The sequence below is a fragment of the Dromiciops gliroides genome, chromosome 5 (genome assembly GCF_019393635.1).
Source record: "Dromiciops gliroides isolate mDroGli1 chromosome 5, mDroGli1.pri, whole genome shotgun sequence".
Classification (NCBI taxonomy): Eukaryota; Metazoa; Chordata; class Mammalia; order Microbiotheria; family Microbiotheriidae; genus Dromiciops; species Dromiciops gliroides.
The window spans coordinates 175,533,194-175,551,924 of NC_057865.1; the positions used below are offsets into that span (position 1 = coordinate 175,533,194).

General features: G+C 40.8%; 1 pseudogene; it reads right to left on the minus strand.

The window, feature by feature from the left end:
* Positions 1 to 1,879: 1,879 nt before the first annotated feature.
* The window catches only part of LOC122728864, a 34,150-nt pseudogene continuing 17,298 nt past the window's right edge, over positions 1,880 to 18,731 (minus strand).

Below are 18,731 nucleotides of genomic sequence, written 5' to 3' on the forward strand. Positions count from 1 at the left end.
AGGTGGCGCAGTGGACAGAGCACCAGCCCTGGAACCAGGAGCACCCGAGCTCAAATCCGGCCCCAGACACCCAACACCCACCAGCCGTGTGACCCTGGGCAAGCCACTCAACCCCAGTTGCCTCACCAAAAAAAAGAAAAAAAGAAAAAAAATGTGTTTCCATCTATTTTCAGATACTATCACTTTTTTCTCTGTAGATGGGTTGCCATTTTCACAAGTCCTTCAGGGTTATACTGGATCATTGCCTTGCTGAAAATAACTGTTTCCCTGCAGATCATCTTACACTATTGCTGTTATTTTGTATACAGTACATTTCACTCTGCTTCAGTTCATGTAGGTCTTTCCAGGTTTTTCTGATAGTATCCTGTTCGTCATAACCTAAATAAAGTACCTTAAACTTGACAAAGAATTTTCTTCATATTAGCCCAACAAAGTAGGTACCATACGTTTTGCCATTATATTCATTCATAACTATTTCCCTCCCTCCTATTCCCTTCCCATGATATTTACTCTATTTTCTATCTTCTTTTAAACTATTCCTCCTCAAAAGTGTTTTACTTCTGACTGTCCCCTCCCATACTCTGCACTCCCTTTTTTTTTTTTCACCCTTCCTTCATTATCCTCTTCCCCTCATACTTCCCTGTAGGGTTAAATAGATTACTCCTCCCAACTGGGTGTGAATGTTATTCCCTCCATGAGCCAACTCTGATGAGTTTAAGGTCTTTGAGCTAATTCTATGTTCCAAATTTTCTTCCTCCCTCTCTCCTCAACCCTCCCTATGAAATCAAGCAATTCAATATTTCATACTTGTGCAGTTATGCAGAACATCTTTACCTTCCTTGAAAGTATTTTGCTTTTTACTGCTCTCTCCCCCAATCTGCCCTTCCCTCCTTCCCCTCTGTCCCCCCCATTATCTCCCTCCCCTCCCTCAGGGCAAAAATATATTACTATACCCAATTGAGTATGTATGTTAGTCCTTCTTTGAGTCAATTCTGATGACATTAAGGTTCACTCACTCCCCAATTCCTGAATACGAAGGGGTAATATCCACCACTGGATTTTTAAAAAAATTAATAAATTTATTTGAACAAGAAACAAAATCCAAATTAAGGGAACAAGTTAACTGGATATTTGTAATCTAAGCCAATTATCCAGAAACAAACATAAGTGGTAAAACATGGACTGAAATAACAACTTTTAAAATGTAGATTTACAAGTTTTCTTGGGAATTTGTTCCCAGTTCATGTTCAAACTGCCTCAGTGTTCTTTTGTCCTGCTCTGTTCATGCTTCAGACTAGTGGTTTGGTTCTTACAATGGTTAGGGTCATGGATTGTAGGGCCCTATTTCCAATAACTGGTTCAGCCATTACCATCTTCCTTCAAACAAAAGTAACACTATTCTCAGTAGGCACCTATCTCCACAAAGTTCAGAGCACTTCCTAAGCACATTTTGTCACAAGTTGGATATTACTCTCGCTTTATAAATGGGTCAGAACTTTATTAAGACCAAAGGTCAGTGCAATTTGAAAGATGGATAAACTGAAGCAAACGGGGGAAAAGGTAAAAAATGAAGAATGCTAAAGTGGTTACCTTACATGGGTACTAGGAGTCCTAACTCCCAAGCCACTAAGTGGTATGTGGTTGTGGTATCCACCTACGGACTCAGCTATATTCTCTTTTGTGGCCTCATCTGTCGTCATAATTTAACTACCCTAACTGTGATTTCCTGCACAAGGGATGCACAGATGGTATAGTTCTCTCAGAGAAAAGCTTAGAGATAATCTCTAGCCACCTTTTTAGGAGATGGAAGAAGATTACGTTCCCAATTTTGAAAATTCTTCACACCAACTCAACCTACTTATTACATGAACAACAGCTATCATTGCTTAGGCCTCAAAGAAGTGATGTCCAAAGTGAATGGATGGGGATTAAAGTTGCTACCGAAAGGAAAGCAGTTCCTAACCCTCCCCCTCCAAAGAAGAAGGCCTTTGTTGCTCTCCTGGTAAGAAGATGCTGGTTTGGCTGTGCAGCCTCAGAGGCCATGGAACACAGGTCATGTCAATATGGAACTTGGAGCTCAGTCTCCTGGTGAGGTCAATCATTATCACTCCAAGTAGAGAATGAATCCAGACCCCTCCCACCAGCAACAGCTTTCATCATGGGCTATGGGAGAATACCTTGGGGTGATGGGAAGCTGGACCTCCAAACTTTCCCAAAAGAATCCATTAGAGATTGGTTGCAGAAACTATCCAGAGGTCAGTGGTTCCTCCTGCAATGAGGGCTCCTTGCTTCCAAGTACAGGCACTATGACAGTGTGAAGCATCAGGTTCTGGTCCTTCCACTGGTAAACTGACCCAGGTCATTGTCCCTTTGTAGAAAATGCCAGTCACTGAGCACAGGATCTTTCCCATTGCTGACCCTCAACAAGTATTTCTACCTTTAGCAAAGGATGTTGGCTGCTGCTGAGCGTGGCCAATTCTGCCCCAGCCTTTGTGAGTGTCACCTTCAGGTTGTATCAGTGCTGGCTCCCTCAGGGGAGGGGCAGCAGGATCAGAGCATTTCCAAGGCTGGAGTCACTAGGGACAGTCTCCCACCCAACAGATGAGGTCATGGTGTAGAAGAGGCGTCCATCCTACGGGCTTCCAGGTCCACACAAGTGGCTTGCTTTGCACCTAGAGCCCCATTGTCCTAACTGGATGTGACACTCGCTTATCCCTGTATGTTGCTCTTCCGGCTCTCCTGTCCCCAAACCCTGTTCCCACCCCACTGAGGAGAACACAGGGTGGGGGAGTGGGGCAGGAGGACCGAGGTGAGCCAAACTGCTTCAAGGCGCAGCCGCCAGCAGTAGGGCTTGGCTCCACTGGAGGAAAGGTCTCCACAGGCAGAAGCAGCAAGGCCAGCAAGAGGCCTGGAGGACATAGTGGGGCATTTCAGAGACCACTCCTCAAACTCGAGGAAGGGTTCGAGTATCCTTGGCAGGGAGGAAGTCAAGGTAAAACTAGTTCATGCCCTGCCTAGCTGCAGGCCTCCCAGCTGGGCTGCTGGACTGCTGGGCGGGGGAGCTGGGGAGTAGGCCAGTCAGTACAAGGGCGAGTTTAGCTGCTGGAAGTGTCTCTGTGTGACCAGTGGCCCAAGGGGCCCCATCAGGCCATAGAGCACAAAGAGGAAGAAGACATTGGTGAAGTGGCTGGCAGCCCATGCCACCAGGGCACAGGCACTGCCTGGCCCCAGCCACCCACTGTATTCCTCAGACTTGATTCAAGGGTGCCAGACTCAGAATTTTCTTAGGGTTGATTTCCCACCCCTTGTCCTTCGTATGGAACACCATCTGATTTAGGGCCTCTGCCACCATGGCTTCCTCCAGCCCTGTCATCAATGTAGTGGTATGCAACTATGTCCTCAGGAAGGGAAGCCGTCCCACCCCCTTTTAGGTCTCTGCATACCAGTCAGTCAATAAATTTTTTTTTTTTTGAGATATTTTATTTTTTCCGTTACATGTAAAGATAGTTCTCAACTTTTGTTTATACATGCTTTACAATTTCAGATTTTTCTCCCTCCCTCCCTCCCCTCCCTCCCCCCTCCCCTAGACAGCAGGTAATCTGATATAGGTTATATCTATATATATCTATACATATACATATAGATATATATATACACACACATATATATACACATAATAACATTAATCCTATTTCTGCATTAATCCTGTTACAAGAGAAAGAATCAGAGCAGTGATGCAAAACCTCAAAATAGAAAAAAAAAACAACAGCACCCAAAACAAAAGAGTCAATAAATTTTTATTAAGTATCTACTATGTACTAGGCAGTGTGCTAAGCGCTGGCGATACAAATAGAGGCAAAAGACATTTCCTGCCCTCAACGGGCTCACAATCAAATGGGGGTAAATAGCAAGGAAATAAATATGTATAAACAAGCTATAAAAGGAAGAGAAGGCACTAGAATTAAGAGGGATTGGGGAAGACTTTCTGTAGAAGATGGGATTATAGTTGGGATTTAAGGGAAGCCAGGGAAGAAGTCAGTAGGCAGGAGATGAGGAGGAAGAATGTTCCAGACATGAGAGACATCCAGAGAAAATGCCCAGACCGGAGAGATGGAGTGTCTTGTTCATGGAACAGTAAGGAGGTCAGTGTGGCTGAATTGAAAAGTAACTGCTGGGGAGTTAGGTCTAAGAAGACTGAAAAGGTAGGAAGGAGGGCACTAGGTTATGAAAGAATTTGAATGCCAAATAGGATGTTGTATTTGATCTTGGAGGCAATAGGGGACCATTGGCGTTTATTGAGTAGGTTGGGTGACATGGTCCACCCTCTGCTCTAGGAAAAATCACTTTGATGGCTGAATGGAGCATGGATGGAAGTGAGAAGAGAGTTGAGGCAGAGAGATCCACTAGCCAGCTATGGCAGTAGTCAGGTGTGAGGTGATGGTCTAGACCAGAGGGGTGGCAATGTCATAGGAGAGAAGAGGGCATATATGATGAAAAGGTGACAACAGGCCCTGACAACAGATTAGATATGATGTGTGAGAGTTAGTGAAGATTTGAGGATGACACCCAGATAGTGAGCCTCAGAGACTGAAAGGATGGTGTTGTCCTTTATAATAGTAGGGAAGATAGGAGGAGGAAAGGGTTTAGGGGAAAAGGTAATGAATTTCATTTTGAACAAGTTGAGTTTAAGATATTTAGATTCAAGATGTCTGAAAGGCTATTGTAGATGTGAGAATGGAGGTCAGTAGAGAGATTGGGGCAGGATAGGTAGAATTTGAAAATCATCAAACTAGAGGTGGTCATTAAATCCATGGGAGCTGATGAGATCACCAAGTGAAGTGGTACAGAGGGAGAAGAGAAGGGGGTCCAGGACAGAACCCTGTGAGACACCTATGGTTAAATTCATGATCTGGATGAGCATCCAGCGAAGGACTGAGAAGCATTGGTCAGATAGGTAGGAGGAGAACCAAGAAAGAGTAGTGTCTTAGGGGCAGCTAGGTGGTACAGAGGATAAAGCACCGGTCCTGGATTCAGGAGGACCTGAGTTCAAATCTGGTCTCAGACACTTGACACTTACTAGCTGTGTGACCCTGGGCAAGTCACTTAACCCCAATTGCCACACTAAATGAATGAATGAATGAATGAATGAATGAATGAATGAATAATACTAAAAAAAGGTAGTGTCCTGAAAACCTGGAGAGAAGAGAGGATCGGGGAGAGGGTAATTAACAGTATCAGAGGCTACAGAGAGGTCAGGGAGAATGAGGATTGAGAAAAGGTCATTGGATTTGGATCACTGGTAACTTTGGAGAGAGCAGTTTCAGTGCAATAAGGTCAGAAGCCAGATTGTAAAGGGTTAAGAAGAGAGTGAGAGATTCTACTTTCACGTGGCAGTATGAAGGAGAGTTCAAATAGCCCTGCGGAAGGAGAGTGAAGACCTATTGAACTCCTTCCCAGGTGAAAGCAACCCGCTCCTGACTAGTCTCAGCCACAGGAAAAGAGGAAAGACCTCTGGCAAGGTTGACAGCCCCATGCCAGCCACCCTGGGCTGCCTGGTCTGCAGCAATGATGAGGTCAGGAACAGCTGTAAAGACAGGCATTCCATGTTGTCCCCTGCAAGCTGCCAGGGACCGTCTGCCTTCCTCACAGGTAACACGGGGTTCTCATGAGGGGATCTGATATAAAGAAGGAGTCCAGCTTCCTTCATCTCCATTGCTAGAGAAGAACCTCTTTCCTCCCTCACCCCTACCGCCACCCCTGGTGTTAATAATATAAATTGGTTCGGCAACTCTGATGGTTTCCAGTAACAAGCAGGCATGGAGGTTGCTGCAAGGTCCTGCCCAGATACTGAGGTGATGATACTCCTTCCCTCCATGGACTGCCCTATGTAGTCTCCCCTGAATGATTCACAGGGGGCGGAAGCTTTAGCGGATCCCTGAGTCTTTGGCGGGGCTAAAGGTCCCCTGATGGCTTGGTATTCCATTTCCCTGTTCAGTTTTACTAGCACCCAGCGGGCTGACCACCAATGGCTTTCTTATCAACCCCTGGTTTCAGAAAGCTCCCTTCTGGGGATGATGTCTGACCACCTAGAAGGACAGCAACAACTCTGTGGCTTCTCCCCCCATTCCTAGTGTGTCTATTTACACTGACAGCAGAATTTGTCCAAGCTACAGGGAGTTCCAACCTCCTGCTCAAATTTCACCAATTGAGCAGCCCACACCTGTTTGGTTATGTGGTGAGATAGACCCATAGCTAAAATCTAAAGCTATTTGGGTGGGGCTCCACCCAGAAGGCAGGAATATAACCGCCCTTGAGACAGGCTGGGCACACATAGAAGTTGTCAGGCTTTTATCCCTCCTCCCAACATTGCAGATAAATCCTATTGAATCCATTTCCTTTAGGAACTTCACCCCCTTCCTAGCAGATCTTTATAGGCCAGCTGGCTGCAAGGAGAATTCATCTTTACAAAGCCAGGTGCAAATCCCTCCCCATTTAGTCACTTAAAAAGGGATGGGGGGGGGGAGGGGACGGCTAGGTGGCACAGTGGATAAAGCACTGGCCCTCGATTCAGGAGTACCTGAGTTCAAATCCGGCCTCAGACACTTGACACTTACTAGCTGTGTGACCCTGGGCAAGTCACTTAACCTCCATTGCATTTGGGGGGGGGGTGGGGGAAGGGATGGAAGAGGGCAGCTAGATAGCACAATGGATAGAGCACTGGCCCTGGATTTGGGAGGACCTGACTTAGAATCTGGCCTCAGACACTTGACACTTACTAGCTATGTGACCCTGGGCAAGTCATTTAACCCTTTTTGCCCTGAAAAAAAAAAAAGAAAGAAAAAGGGATGGAAGAGCATTCTCCCTTAGGAGGTTTTAATATATTTAGTTGGCACTGTAAAAGTAGATCCTCTAAAAATTTCCCTGGGCCTTGGAAGTGTGATCTTAGGCAAATCACTTAACTTTCAACTTTAGTTTGCTCAACTGTCCGATGGGCGTAATAATAATAGCACTTTCCTCACAGGGTTGTTGTGAAATAGTAATGAAATAGTTGAAATGACACAATGTGGTATGTGTTTTGCAGACCATAAAGCATTATATAAATAATCATCACTATTATATCATATATATCATATGTAATATCAATGTTTTCACTTATTCATCATTATTATTAATAATTCTTATCCAGGAATGGTTTGGGCCAGGTGTCTTCTGAAATCTCTTCCAACCCTAGGATTCTGTGATTCTAATTCATTAATATAGCATGACCTTGTAGGTACATACCCACAGAATACACTTATGATCTAACTCTAAATCTTGTGGGTACCTTCTCTGGATGCAATCCATTTCATTACTTTATAGTCATGCCTTGTGTAATTTCAGGGCTTCCCCTATTTATCAGAAATTCAGCAGCTACCAGCAGACCAATTTAAAGAGCACATTGAGGCCTTTCCAGAAAACATCACATTTCACTGACCTGATTTAGTGCTATTATCCTCTCCTATCTGGCCAGATAACCCTCCAAAGTCTCTCCTTTGGGAATGTGTTATCCCCATCAACTAAGGTAGAGGCATTGAGTGCTTATGATCATAGCAAAATATGCATAAAATCAGTGGTGTGCTGGGATTCACTTGTACTGACTCGTGAGAACTGACACCTCAGAAATTAGCAAGTGCTACAAATCAGGCCATGAGTTAGTGCTTTGATTATCTAGATTTAAGAAACTGATGGAGAAAATGTAATTGATACCAATTAAATGTAAAAGTAAGCTATTCATAATCCCTCCTCCACCCCCCCCCCACCTGGTTGTTAAACATTTCATAGCACTCTCCTGTATGAGATATACACATGGAAAGAGAATCACCCATTGGGGAATTGGGAGATGCAGTTTTTATCCCTCTATGTTCACTGCTTGCTTCTAGCTCTGACATTATATGATTAGGACATGAGCATTGATAGATTACCTTGGAAGGAACAGAAAGCCTGGCCCTGAATGGATTCCATTACCAAAGGGTAAGGTGCAGTGGGAGATAGTAATCCCAACAATGGTGCCTACGAGTTGCTTGGTACCGAATAACAATAATAAAACATATTAACAATATCTCACTTACATAATACTTTAAAGTTTACAAAATAATCTATCAATCCTATGATGCAGATGGTACAAATTTTATTATTCCCATTTTAGAGATGAAGAAAGAAACTGAGGTGAAAAAACTTATCACTTGGGGGCAGCTAGGTGGTGCAGTAGATAAAACACTGGCCCTGGATTCAGGAGGACCTGAGTTCGAATCTGTCCTCAGACACTTGACACTTACTAGCTGTGTGGCCCTGGGCAAGTCACTTAACCCTCATTGCACCACAAAAAGAAAAAAAAAAGAAAAGAAAAGAAAGAAAACACATTGGTAGAACATTGAAAGCAGAATACTTGATCTTTGGTTCTTCCTTTGCTGATGGAGTCTCCCATACCATTCCATATACAGATTAACCTTGAATACAGAAATAACCATGAAATAGCAACATTTCCTATGCAAAAACTTGTACAGAACAAATCCACAAGCATTTTATTCAGTTTCTACTATGTTACCCATAGGCACACTGCTAGATTCTGGGGAGATGAAGACAAAACCAAGAGTGCCTGCCCTTCGGGAATGAAGATTCTGTTTTAGGCCTCTTTCCATCAAACATGGGGAATTTATTTCTAGTTCTTTAACTGAAAAGTATATGAATAAGATCCCCTGTAAAATACTGGAAGGTTAGACCTCTTCCTGAATCCTATCTCACCAACCTTCCCTTCCCTCCCACCTCAGTTCATTCTCTACTCTCTCAGTTCTGAGTCTCCTCATGTGCCCTCCATTTTATGACATGACATTTTCATTGAGCTATTGAGATTGGATGTGTCTGACCCATTAAAAGCAGTGGCAGCTGTGGCAAGCTATTTGATATACTGTATTTAAAAATAAAGCAGATGGGCCATGTACATGTCAAGTAAATAAATTACTTTCTGTTAAGCAACAAGTGATTTATGTGGCCATTGTAGACATGGTCCAAAAGCTACCATCCAATGTGTTTTTTGGATGTGGAAAACTAAGCAATTTTTTCTTTTTTTTTCTTCTTTTGCTGAGGCAATTGGGGTTAAGCAACTTGCCCAGGGTAACACAGCTAGTACGTGTCAAGGGTCTGAGGCTGGATTTGAACTCAGGTCCTCCTGAATCCAGGGCTGTGTTCTATCCACTGTGCCACCTAGCTTCCCCAAAACTAAGCAATTAAAAAAATATCTTAATCCTGTTTTGAACCAAATTCAAAATAAGAGAAATTTAGGGGATTAATTAAATTCTTGGAGCAGGAGCTGCCTATGGGAAGAAATTTTTCTTTCTTTATGAATAGCAAAATTAAACTCTTTAGTTCATGTTTTAAGATGTAGGAGCCATCTTTGATTCATCTGATATTAGCAGCATCATATACATTAGGGCCCACTCCCATCATGGGGGCCCTCTGACTTGACTATTAGTGAAGTAGAGGATGAGAAGTAGTAGAAATATAAATCAAGTTTTTGCTTTCATTTTTTTTTTTTGCTTCCCTCGGACAATCATTAAATGCTACCAGACAAGTCACTTGATTTCTCAGGCATAAAATGGAGATAAAATTCCTTCTTTCCCTTCAGAGGTACTGGGTCTCTACCCAAGAGGGATGTTGTGGAGCTTGAGGTATCATGGGCTTTCATTTATCCCTGTGTTGCACACTTTGTAGCTTAATTTTGATAAGTCATTTGCATTTTCTTTTTTCAGTAAACTCCTTCCCTTTCTATCGTCTAGTATGCTCTGGGACTCGCCCTTTAATACAAGTCAGTTGGTTTATGTTCAGGGAAGGGTTTTTGTTTTTGTTTTTGTTTTGTTTTGTTTTTTTCATGGAGGTCCAGACTTGTAATTGCATCCATGTAGGCAAAAGTGTAATGAGAATTTCTAGCACCTTGAGTAAATCCAGTTGAGCTGAGGGGAAGAGGTAATGTGAAAGAAGGAAGGTATCTAAGTATGACCATTCCTGCATGTTGTTGAGGTAGACTAGAGGCAAGTGTTCTGGGAATTGAGAAGACTGAGAAACTAGGAGGCCAAGGTATTCAACAGGATGGGCTGGGGTAGGAAAGAAGACTATGAATCAGATACTGAATCTATTGGGGGAATAAGGCAAATGGCTTCAAGGTCTATAGATGTAGTGAAGTTTAAAGGAGGGGATATGATTGCCAAATGATGGTCACAGAGTGCCTGAAAGTGACAGAGGAAGCACAGTGTATGCTAGTTCCTCTTTCTGGTTTACGTAGGAGGGGGTGTGAGAGAAAGAGCAACCAACCTTGGAGAGAGTTGGACACACCAAGATCATTGAAAGAAAGCTTGATTTCGTTGAGCACCAGAAGATCAAAGGAATCTGAAAGGAAGAGATGGAGGGTCATAAGAATGTAGATTTAGAGCTGAAATGGACTTGCCCTTGCAAGTCCAAGGATATTATTTTATTTAGTTCAAGCCTCTCACTTTATAGATGAAAAGCCTGAGTCTCAAAGAGGGAAAGTGCCCTACCCCACCTCAATCCCCATTCTTCCATGCTATACTTGTCTTCCTATTTAAACCCTAAGGTCTAATAGGGGTTGGGGTCATGGACACACAAACATAACTCTTTCCTTATCCCTCTCTCTACATGAGGGTAGTAAAGAGAAGTTGATGGAGGCAATCAGAAGGTTGGCAGATATTCCAGGTAGAAGTGCCCAATTTCTCTTTTCCATTTCTTTCTATACATAGTACATTGAATGGCCATAGAATGTTGCTTGTCCAAACTTTATGAATGTGACAGTTAGGGCTTAGCTAGTAAACTATTTACCTATTCTTAGTGATTTTTGGAGTCATGTGCTTGAGGCAAGGGTCATGGAAGTTGAACAGTCTAAGAAACTGGGAGGCCAGGGAATTCAATGGGATGAGGGCTGAGGTAGAAAAGAAGACATGTACCAAATCACATCATTTTTTATTCTGGCAAACAGTGGTTTTTGTTTGTTTTGTTTTGTTTTTGTTTTTTTATCAGAGCCTGCCAAGACCAGCACAGAAGATGGAGAGATCATTTGTGCATGTGTCAGACAGACTTTGATGAGACAACTGGGCCAATGTCTTGAATATTGCACTACCTGGTGCAGTAATAGATTATATTTCCTGGTTATTTAGCAGTGATGCCTTGCCTTCTGGTAAGGTTGAGGACTGTGGCAAATGAATCAGTGTGTGTTGCTTCTACCACAGAAGTGCCCCAAGTGGGAAACCAACCTAATGCACATCCAGCCTACACTGGTGCCACAGGACATTTTAAAACTTTTCTTATATTAAATTGATGGATTAATTCAGCATGCAACACTAGGGCTAACTATGCAGCCAACAATATGATCTTGACTCAGGATTAATATGTTGTGTGCCTGGAAAAAATCAGTTATGTAATTATCATTTCTAGTACCTTCCCCCCCCCCCATGTAATCATCATCACCACCATCACCATTAAACTAAGTCTTTGGACTCCGCATTTATGATTCTTACCACTATACCATATTACTTTCCTTAAATAAGACATCATCTCTGTCCTCAGGGAACAGGAAAGGATTCATCTTCTCTCTATATACTACTGATAATCTCATTAGCTCCCAGGGGCTCTGTTATGAACTCTATATGAATAATTCCCAAACCTATATATCTCAGGCTTCAATTATAATCTGATTATTATCATTAGTAATAACAACTCAATTATATATCTAGTATTTTAAAGTTTACAGAATACTTTCCCAACCAATTGCCCTTTTAGGGAGGCATTGTGGAAAAGGATTGATTCTAGAGTCAGAAGAGATGTATTCAAATCCTGCCTCATGTTTTCTGTGTGACCTTGGGCAAATCACTTAATCTCAATGGGCCTCAGTTTCTTCATCTGTAAAATGAGGGAAGGGGTCAGACTATTTGGCCACTCAGGTCTGTTTCAATTCTAGAGCCATGATTTTAAGTAAGTATTATTTTCCCATGTTACCAATATATGAACAAATGGATAAATGAAGCATTTATTAAATGTTGATTGTGCTAGCACTGTGTTTACTATGCGAAGTGCTACACTGGAGAAAAGTAAGATGGCCCCTGCTGTCTAGGAGCTCACATTCTAATGGGGGAGATCACACACTTAGAAGGTTTCAGCTTTAAGTCAAATGGAAAGGCCCCAAAGGTCCCAAGGCTGCAGTGGCAAAATCGATGTTTTTTTATCATTTCCATGGATTAAATCATTTACGTTTTTGCTATTGATCCACTTGTGTCTATAGCACCTGCATGAGCAGTGTCCAGACTTCATCTCCACAGGGGTTGCTTTCTAGGATTATGGCTGAAGAGGCTGGACTGGAAGGTGCTATTCCCAAGGCTTTTCTGTTCAGGGTCCTGGGCTGTCTCCATCAGAGTCTGAGGGCAGACGGTGGTCAAGGTGGTAGTGGTGGTTCAGCTTCTATGGCACATATCACCTCTTGCCTTTCCTCCAGGGTACTCTGCTGCTTCAGCAAGGGACGACCATTTCCTATGTGCCTGGCAGTTGGTGAGGATGACTGAAATCCTCTCCATTGGAGCTGCTTTCCCAAATGATGGTTAATATATAACTGGATTATTATGCAATTATAGTCATGACTAATTTGCCTGCTTTAATACCTCATTGTGGTGTGGAAACTAAAGTTCAAAGAGAATAAGATGTGATGTTACCCATAATCACTATTACTCTCAGGAAAAACTTTACTCTCTCTGTCTCTGTCTCTGTCTCTTTTTCCCTCCCCGTTCCTCATGCACATGCACATGCACACAGACATGCACACGCATTCAATACACCTTTTCCCACCCAGATGTTGGAAAATTGGCCAAATCTCAGTTTAGAGACATAGCACTATACTTATGCTTTCTATATGTAAATATTTAGGTTGACTTCAAAAGGAGTAATCCAAATAAGTACAACCCTTGGTATGCTTTCAAACCACCAGATTGGTGGGTCTTCTGAACCGGCATGCCTAGGATCTATGCTGCTGTTGAGCCAAGAAGAGCTCTGATCATCACGCCATTTTTGTATCTCACTGAACTCCTTACTGCTTTTTATCCAGTTGCACAATTGGGCCAACAAATTACAGAGACGTCAAGTGCTTTGCTTAGAGTCATAAAACTAGTGTCTCAATCAAAATCACTTAGGCTCCTGATAGACCAGATGCCATGTCCCACTCTCAGGAAACACATTGTTTGTGATGATTCCTTTATGTTGGAATAAAGGCCATCTCTTGTATATGGAATGTATGAATGTTAAATTCCAGAGATGGCTGGCTCATAGGGATTCCCTATGGGTTTGCTGGTGAGAGAGATGACATAAAGAGAGGCAGCATCCTGACCTCTTTTTCCTTTATGTAACTTTCTAGCTAATAATTCATAGAGCATTTCAAAAGTATGTGACTGAAAAATTGCAGCCATCTGAAGGGATTTTTACTCTCCAGAGATTCAGGAGCTAGTTAGACTGCCCCCAGATTGAACTAGATAACAAAGTTTGCTGATTTTAATTATTTAGGGTTTATTTGTATTCAATTAAATGATGAAGAGGTGGAAACACTCCTACAATGTTTTCAGTGGTCACTGGTGAGTCACCAATTTTTACAGATTTATGGGAATGTCAACCTTTTATTATATCATTCCAGTTTTAAGTTCAGGTACTCTATTGAAAAGCTGAAAACTAGGCAAGACAGTACTACCCCAGAGGAGGTTATAGTTATCCAATTGTAGATCTGTGCTTTTGGCCATCTATTAACTGACTAGCTTCTGTGGTTTGATCATGGCACTAAAGAGTTCAAGGTCATAGGCAAGTTGTTAAGTTTTGTGCCAGTACCAAACCTTCCATGACTCTTCACAATTCCCTCATTCACTTTTTTTTTGTGGGGCAATGAGGGTTAAGTGACTTGCCCAGGGTCACACAGCTAGTAAGTATCAAGTGTCTGAATCCAGATTTGAACTCAGGTCCTCTTAAATCCAGGGCTGGTGCTTTATCCACTGCACCACCTAGCTGCCCCTCCCCCCCCATTCACTTTTGATATCTTTGTGTGCTTTCCATCTATCTTGTTATGGTTCTTGTGTATATTGTTTTCTTGGATTGGCCTACTTCTTTCTGCATCAGTTCACATAGATCTTTCCATTCTTCTCTTTATTCATCACATTCTTCCAGCATAGTAATAGTCCTTTACATTCATGTACTATGATTTAACTATTCCTCAGTAGATGGACATCTACTTTGTTTCTAGTTCTTTGCTATCACAAAAATGCTGCTATACATTTTTTGGGTATATATGGGACTTTCTTTTTATTAATGACTTCCTTAAGGTATAAGCTGAATAAGGGAGTCTCTGGTTCAAGGGTTTTAGTCACTTTGTTTGCATAATTCCAAATTTCTTTCCAAAGTGGTTATACCATCTCACAGTTCCACCAAAAACATGTCAATCAATCAGTAGACATATGTTGAGTCTGTATTATATTTCAGGTACTGTGCTAAGTGATGGGGATACAAAAGAGGCAAAAGACAATCTCTACTCCTAAGGAGCTTATAATTTAGTGGGAGGACAACATGCAAAAAATATAAAAATAACCTATATATAGGATAATTAGAAGATAATAGATAATTAACAGCGGGAAGTATTAAGAGGGATGGGGAAGGTTTCCTATAGTAGGTAGGATTTTAGTTGGAACATAAAGGAAGCCAAGGAGGTCACTAGTTAGGGAAGAGGAGGGAAAGTGTTCTAGGCTTGAGGGACAGTCAGAGAAAATTCCCACACCTGGGGCAGCTAGGTGTTGCAGTAGATAAAGCACCAGCCCTGGATTCAGGAGGACCTAAGTTCAAATCTGGCCTCAGGCACTTGACACTTACTAGCTGTGTGGCCCTGGGCAAGTCACTTAACCCTCATTGCCCCACAAAAAAAAAAAAGAAAGAAAGAAAAAAGAAAAAAAGAAAAAGAAAATTCCCAGACCCGAGAGATGGAGTGTCTTTTTTCTTGGAACAGCAAGGAGACCAGTGTCACTGGATTGAAGACTACCTGATGGGAGTAGTTTAAAAAGACTAGAAAATCGTGTGTGGGGTGGGTGGATGGGTGGGTAGGTTATAAAGGGTTTTGAATGCCAAATAGAGAATGTTGTTTTTGATCCTGGAGGTCATAGGGAACCCCTGGAATTCATTGGGTGGGTGGGTGGGTGATGACGTGGTCATACCTGTGCTTTAGGAAAATCACTTTAATGGGAGAATGGAGGCTGGATTGGAGTGGGGAAAGGCTTGAGGCAGAAGAACCCACCAGTAGGGTATTGCAATAATCCAGATGTGAGGTGATGAGGGTGTGTGCTCCAGTAGTGTCAGCATCTGCAGAGGGAATGGGGGATGGTATGTGAGGGGTGTTGTAAAGGTGAAATCAATGGGAGATAAGAGGTAATGAATCCAAGAAGACTCATAAACTGTGAGTCTGGGGGATTGGGTGGATGGTGTTGCCCTTTACAGTAACAGGACTTGGGGAAAAGATAATGAGTTCTGTTTAAATATATTAAGTTTAAAACGTCTGCTGGATATCCAGTTCAAAATGCCTAAGAGGTGATTGGAGGTCATTGGAGAGGTTGGGACAGGATAGGTAGATTTGAGAATTATCTGCATGGTGATGCTAATTGAATACACCTGAACAGATGAACTCACCAAGTAAAGTAGGATAGAAGGAAAAGAGAAGAGGGCCCAGTATATAACCCTCAGGGACACCTATAGTTAGAGGGCATGATTTGGAAGATTAGAATAAAAGTTGTCAGGTAGGAGAACTAGGAGAGATTAGGATCCCCAAAACCTAGAGAAAAGAGGTTATCAAGGAGGAGAGAATGAACAACAGTGTGAAAGGCTGTAGGCAGGTCAAGGAGTATGAGGACTGAGAAAAGGTTATTGGATTTGGCAACTAAGATCATGACTAACTTTAGAGAGAGTAGTTTCAGTGGAATGATAAGATTGGAAGCTGGGTTGTAAGAAGTTAAGAAGACAGTGAGAGGACAGGAAGTTGAGGCACCTATTGTTGATGATCGTTTTTTGTTTGTTTGCTTGTTTCTTTTGGTGAGGCAATTGGGGTTAAGTGACTTGCCCAAGGTCACACAGCTAGTAAGTGTAAAGTGTCTGAGTCCAGATTTGAACTCAGATCCTCCTGACTCCAGGGCCAGTGCTCCATCCACTGTGTCACCTAGCTGCCCCATTTTGAGGGTTTATTTACAAGTTTGCTGAAGCTATTAATCATCTCAATGGATATTTTTGCTGAAGCTCTAGAATTTTTTAAGTGTATCATCCAATCATCAGAAAATAGGAATAGTTTTTATAACCTATTTACCTATTTTTATTCATTTAATTTCTCTTGTTTCATTACTGTTGCAAGCATTTCTAAAACTATATCAAATAATAGTGGGGAGAGTTGGCATCCTTTTCCATTCTTATATTTACTGGAAAAAGGTTCACTCATTGAATATGATATTTGCTTTTGATTTGAGATAGATGCTTTTCATCATATTAAAAAGGTCCCTCTGTGCCTGTACTTTGTAGGAAGTATAAATGAGTACTATACTTTTCAAAGGCTTTTCCTGCATGTGTTGAGATAATCATGTGCTTTTGGATGTTTTGTCTTTAAAAAATATGATTAATTATGTTGATTGTTTTCCTAATGTTGAGCCATCCTTGCATCTATGGTATAAATCCTATTTGGTCACAATGAATGATTTCTTGAATAAATTGCTATTTGACAGGATTTTGTTTAATATTTTTTGAAACAATATTCATTAATGATATTGGCCTATCATTTTCCTTTTGTATTTTAGCTTTCCCTGGGTTAGGTATTAGGACTATATTTGTCTCATAAAAGGATTTTTTGGTATGATCATTTCTCAGTTTTTGAGAATAATTTGTAAATTATGGATACTAATCGTTCTTTAATATTATTCTTAAATTTCTTGATAGAATTCTGCTAATTTATCCAGACCAGGAGTTCTTCCTTTGGTGGTTCCTTTATAGCTAATTCTATTTGCTTTTCTGAGACTGAGTTATTGAAAAACTATCTGGTCTTCTGATAATTTGGATATATTATATTATATTATGTTATGTTATATTATATTATATCATAGCAAAACTAATTTTATTTTAGGAAAACTATTAACATAATAATCTATATCATGAGAATAACAAAAATCATATATCAATAAATGCAGAAAAAACTTAACAGCATACAATACCTATTTATATTTTAAAAATTACTTGGAAAACATAGGAATGCATGAACATTTTATTAATGTAAATAACATCTATATAAAACCAAGAGCTAGCATTTCATGTAATAGAGATAAATTAGAGACCTTTCCTTTCCTTTCCTTTCTTTCCTTTCTTCCTTCCTTCTTTCTTTCTTTCTTTCTTTCTTTCTTTCTTTCTTTCTTCCTTCCTTCCTTCCTTCCTTCCTTCCTTCCTTCCTTCCTTCCTTCCTTCCTTCCTTCCTTCCTTCCTTCCTTCCTTCCTTCCTTCCTTCCTTTCTTCCTTTCTTTCTTTCTTTCTTTCTTTCTTTCTTTCTTTCTTTCTTTCTTTCTTTCTTTCTTTCTTTCTTTCTTTCTTTCTTTCTTTCTTTCTTTCTTTCTTTCTTTCTTTCTTTCTTTCTTTCTTTCTTTCTTTCTTTCTTTCTTTCTTTCTTTCTTTCTTTCTTTCTTTCTCTTTCTTTCTTTTGCAGGGCAATGAGGGTTAAGTAACTTGCCCAGGGGTCACATAGCTATTAATTGTCAAGTGTCTGAGGCTGGATTTGAACACAGGTTCTCCTGAATTCAGGGCCAGTGCTTTATCCACTGTGCCACGTAGCTGCCCCCACTTTTCTTTCTTACTTTTTTTTCTTTTGCAGAATTAGAGACCTTTCCAATAAGATAATAGGTAAAGCAAAGTTGCACATTATCAGCACTTCTATTTGATATAGTTCTAGAAATAGTAGCTATACTAGAAAGCCAAGAAAAGAAATAGGCAAAGGAAAAAAAAAGCATTACTTTTACTCAGAGAACCATGAAGGGTCAACTAAAATTTAATTTAAAAAATTATAATTGCAGCAGGTAAAATAAATTCATATAAGTCATTAGCATTTTTGTATATTACCAACAAAATCCAGCAGAAAGAAAAATTTCATTTAAAAATAACTGAACAATGGATAAAATGCTTGGGAATCTTCTTGTCTATTTACATACAAGGATTATATGAATACAACTACAAAACACTCTTTATAGAAATAAAGATAGAACCAAATAATTGGAGAAATACTCAATACTCATCATTACGTCAAGTCAATATAATAAAAATTACAATACTACCTAAAGTATTTATTTATTCAATGTTATAACAATCAAACTAGCAATGAATTATTTTATAAAGCTATAGAAATCAGCAAAATTAATCTGGAGAAATGAAAGGTCAAGCATATTAAGGGAAATAATGGGAAAAAAGAGAGAAGGAAGATGGCCAACAGTACCAGATCTCAAACTATATTACAAAATTATAATTATCAAAATGATTCAGAAATAAATGGCTAAGAAATAGAGGTCATTCAGTAGAACAAATTAGGAACACAACACACAGAAGCAAGTGAACAAACACAGTAGCCTAATGCTTGATATGTTTGAAGACACAAGCTACTGGGGTAA